Source organism: Hemitrygon akajei, unplaced genomic scaffold, assembly GCF_048418815.1.
Source record: "Hemitrygon akajei unplaced genomic scaffold, sHemAka1.3 Scf000082, whole genome shotgun sequence".
Lineage (NCBI taxonomy): Eukaryota > Metazoa > Chordata > Chondrichthyes > Myliobatiformes > Dasyatidae > Hemitrygon > Hemitrygon akajei.
The window spans coordinates 516186-521359 of NW_027331968.1; positions in this window are offsets into that span (position 1 = coordinate 516186).

Below are 5174 nucleotides of genomic sequence, written 5' to 3' on the forward strand. Positions count from 1 at the left end.
ACGCGCAGATGCTGCCCATCTGCGGTTAAATGGGAGGGGCAAACGGGATCACGTGTCAGGATTGGCGACACCCTCCCCACCCAGGCAGAGACTCCAGCTACTCATTAGTCTGTGGAAAGAAGCAAACTTGCCGCTCACATCACCTCTCACCTTAAATGTATTAGACATTTCAACCCCCAGGAAAAATATATCGTCTGTCCACTCTATCTAATCCTCTCGTAATCTTATAAACGTCCATCCAGTCTCACCCCAGCCTGAGCCGCTCTGGAGAAAACAACACAAGTTTGTCCAGCCCATCGTTATAGCTCATGCCCTCTAATCCAGGCAGTATCCTGGTAAACCTCTTCTGTGCCCTGTCCAAAGCCCCGACATCCTTCCGAGAATGGGGGCGACCAGAACTGTATGAAACACTCCAGATGTGGTCTAACTAGTTTTATAAAACTGTGTTACGAACTGTAACGTTTTAGAAACGAAACAGCAGTAATGGAGTTCGCACTGGAGTCTGGTTTTGATGTTAAAACCATTCTCTTTACTAGGATCTACTTATAGTAACTTAATGAAATAAAGGAAAGTTAACAGTGTTATGTGTATATATGTGTAAATATAACTCCCAAACTATCGAACGTGAGGGAACAAAGCTTGGAGTCTTGAGATGGTAAAGTAGGAAAGTTCAGTAATCCACGGAATAAATGATGTGAGAGAGATATTTGTAATCCAGGGTGAAACGTAGAGAAAAGGCCGTTACTTCAAAATAACTGCAGACGACGTTCTTACCCGCTGAATCCGTCCACATACGAGTTATCAGCGAAAGTGACCTGTCACAGGAATACCGTCTTCCGGGGGTTACCACACAACATACCCAGGCAAGGGTTAATACAAGATATTCCAAAACCCACTCCTATGGATTATACGAAGTGACAGCCACACACGTTCGTTGCGGTTCTGTGTTCTGATGATCAACCCACTCTTGTGGGCATAGGAGAGTTCCAAGCCTCAGCTGCGACTAACTGAAGCTATCAGCTTTTCCAGTCTCTCTCTCTGTCTCTTTAGACTGGCCGACTGCCTGTCTGCAGATCTCTCTCTCTCTCTCTCTCTCTCTCTCTCTCTCTCTCTCTCTCTCTCTCTCTCATCTCTCTCTCTCTCTCTCTCTGTCTCTCTCTCTCTCTCTCTCTCTCTCTCTCTCTCTCTCTCTCGTGGTTCAGTCCACAGTCAGCGCTGTCAGCCTGTGACTGACGTCATAGCCCCGCCTCCTTGGAGTCTAAGATCCCTCTGATCATCGACACTGTTCAGGGTTTTGCATTTAACAGTGTACTGTCTCATACATTCGACCTACCGAGCTGACAAGATGATCATCACTAATCAAATCTCACTGAGATTTCTCAGGTCCTGTTGAATTTATTGCCAAGTGCACAAGTACGGGGAGGTACAGGGACAGAGAAACACTGACTTGTGGCAGCATCACAGGCAAGTACATTCAGATAACACACGGAACACAAATTATACGATTCTCTGTCAGTAACAATCTGTAAATATGTTTTAAGTCATTAAGGATATATAAAATACATTTTGTCATGATCAATATTAAAATGTGCATTTTGAGTCAACAAACAGACTTGGAAATGTTGAATTTGATACCTGTCTCCATTCCTTCTGTAATCCACAACCAGCTCCTGTGTTTTTGTCACAATGTGGGAGAAGTTGTTTTCTTGACCCCACTGTGTCGGGGTGATGACTTCTTCTCTGTAAGTTGCCTCGTTATTATTTGAGATTAGGCCAGTCAGTGTGTGTCATCACCAAATTTAATTAGCAGATTGGAGCTGTGGGTGGCGACACAAGTCATGGGTGCACAGAGTAAAGTAGGTGGCAAGAAGCCAACCCTGTGGGGTATGTGTGCTGAGGGTCAGAGAGAGAGAGAGAGGTGAGCGAGCCCATACTTACCACCTGCCGGCGATCTGACAGGAAGTCCAGGATCCAGCTACACAAGGCAGGGTGAAGGCCGAGGTCTCTGAGCTTCTTGTCGATACTTCATGCCTTCGTATGGCTACTGCTCTGCCCATGACTGCAAGGAACTGCAGAGAACATCAGATAAACAAGCCTCCCCTCCATGGACTCTTCCTACACTTCCCCTCCCTCGGAAAAGCAGGTCATGTACTCAAAGATCCTCACAGCCTGGACATTCTTGCTGCAAACCCGCTCCCCCATCGGGGAAGAGATACAAAAGCCTTACCCGGCTCAAGGAAGGCTTCCTGTCTGTGGTTATAAGCCAAATGAATGATAAAATGGACTCGGTCTCACAATGTAACTCGACTTGACCCTGCACCATATGTCTATCTGCACTGCACTTTCTCTGCAACCATAATGCTTTGTTACAGTCATTGTTTTGTCATTTTCATTTTTCATTTTTAGAATCTTTTTTATTGCTACATAATCTTCGACAGCTATAAAATGATACAAAACTTCAATATATTAATATGTATGCAATTAATAAAGCTGAAAGAATTGATTGTAAATGATCAAAATGGAATGATACATGTATAGAAAAAGGAGGGAAAAAAGAACCCCATCTAACTCGGGAAAAAAACCCACTAACTACAAAAAAAGGGAAAACATCCATTAGGAATGAAACCCACGAGCAAAACGTTTGACCATCATCTAAATATAAAATAAATCATCAACCTCATTTCATATTTATAAAAAAATTGTAAAGAAACCATATAGCATAATTCATATTAAATGATAATATTTGGCAAAGAACCCCATCTTCTCACAAAATCGAATCGGGGATCAAAAGTTCTACTTCTAATTTTTTTCAAACTAAGACATAACATTCCTTGAGAAAACCATTCAATTAATGTAAGGGAAGAAATATCTTTCCATTTTAATAAAATAGCCCTTCTTGTCAGTAGCGTAACAAATGCAATTACTTGTTGATCTGAAAATGAAATACCCTGAATCTGATGTGGAGCTATTCCAAATAGAACAGTCAATCTATTAGGTAGTAAATTAATTTTCAGAGCTTTAGAACTTGTTGAAAATAAAGACTTCCAAAACGATTTTAATGATGAACATGACCAGAACATATGTGACAATGCAGCTACTTCAGTTTTATATATATCACAGCATTTGACTATACTAGAAATATTTTAGATAGTCTCTCCCTTTGTTAAATAATAACGGTGAACAATTTTAAATTGAATTGGCACATATAGAAGAAGAATTTCCGTTTTTCAAAACTCGAAGCCAATCTTCATTAACAAAGGCCATATTAAGTTCTCTCTCCCAATCTTGTTTAATCTTTAGTGATAGGTTCGCTTTTTGTAACAAAAATAAGTTATACATTCTGCTAATGGAAACTTTCTCGAAGGGATTCAATTTCAAAATGGTATCGAACAAATCAGATTCTTGTAAATATGGAAACTTAGGTAAACATTGTTGTAAAAAAGGTGAAACTGAACATATTGCAAAAAATGAGTATGAGCGAGAGAAAATTTGTTAATTAACTCTTCAAAGGTCATCAATCGACGATCACAAAATAAATCTGTAAAAGAATGGATCCCTTTATTTTTTCCATAGGAGAAAAATGGGGACAGTTGTTGAAGGTTTAAATGAAATGTTTCGATACAAAAAAACTGGACAACTAAATTGTTTCAAACTTTTAAAAATTACGAAACTGAACCTAAATCGGTAGGAATTGTTTAATAAACGGGTAAAGATATAAATTTGGAATTTTAGAGAGCTATAAAGGTAATGGAGCTCCTAATATTGAAGTTAAATGAAATTATTTAACAGCTTTTAATTCCAAATCAACCCATAATATTTTTTGGTTCTTATCAAGCCAATATAACCAAAAACATAATTCTCTAATATTCACAGCCCAATAATACAATCTTAAATTAGAAAGTGCAAGTCCACCATCTTTTTTTAGATTTTTGTAAATGATACTTATTAATTCTTGGTCTTTTATTGTTCCAAATAAAGGAAGAAATAAGAGAGTCAATTTGATTGAAAATTTTTTTAGTTAAAAAGATATGTATACCAAACAAGGCAGTAAGGGGATTTGGGTCAAATTGGACCCTAAAAAGTTGTGAAAAGGTATGGAATACTTCCCGCCAAAACTTTTCAATTGTAGGGCAAAACCAAAACATATGAATTAAAGAGGCATCAGCAGAGTTGCATTCATTACAAAGTGGAGAAACATTCAGATAAAAACTGGACAGCTTCTGTTTAGAAATGTAAGTTCTATGAACCACTTTAAATTGTAGAAGAGAATGACGAGCACAGAAAGATGATTTATTAACCCGTTTAAGAATTTTATTCCATCTATCATCAGAAATCTGACAGTTTAGGTCATCCACCCAAGCTTTTTTTATTTCATCTAAACAGTCTTGTCTAGAATCAATCATCAAGTTATAGATACCGGTAAAGGAACCATTAACAAAAGGTTTTAAATTTAAAATATGGAAATATGGAAACTTAGGTAAATATTGCTGTTAAAAATGTCCAAACTGAACATATTGCTGAAAATGTGTATGAGCAACAGAAAATTTGTTAAATAACTCTTCAAAGGTCATCAGTCGACAATCACAAAATAAATCTGTAAAAGATTGGATCCCTTTATTTTTCCATAGGAGAAAAATAGGGTCAGTTGTTGAAGGTTTAGATGAAAAGTTTCAACATAAAAATCTAGACAACTTAAATTGTTTAAAAATTTTTTTAAAACGAAACTGAACCCAAATCCGTAGGGATTGTTTAATAACCGGGTAAAGAGTTAAATTTGGAATTTTAGAGAGCTGTATAGGTAATGGAGCTCCTAAAATTGAAGTTAAATAAAGTTGTTTAACAGCTTTTAATTCCAAATCAACCCATAATGATTTTTGGCTCTTACCAAGCCAATATAACAAAAAACATAATTGTCTAATACTCACAACCCAATTAAATTCACAGTCTTAAATTAGGAAGTGCAAGTCCACTATGTTTTTTAGATTTGTGTAAATGATACTTATTAATTCTTGGTCTCTTATTGTTTCCAAATAAAGGAAGAAATAAGAGAGTCAATTTGATCGATTTTTTTTAGTTAAAAAGATATGTATATTTTCGAAAATATATAAAAATCTACGTAAAATCATCATTTTCACAGCATGAATACGACCTATTAAAGAAAAAGTAAATGGATT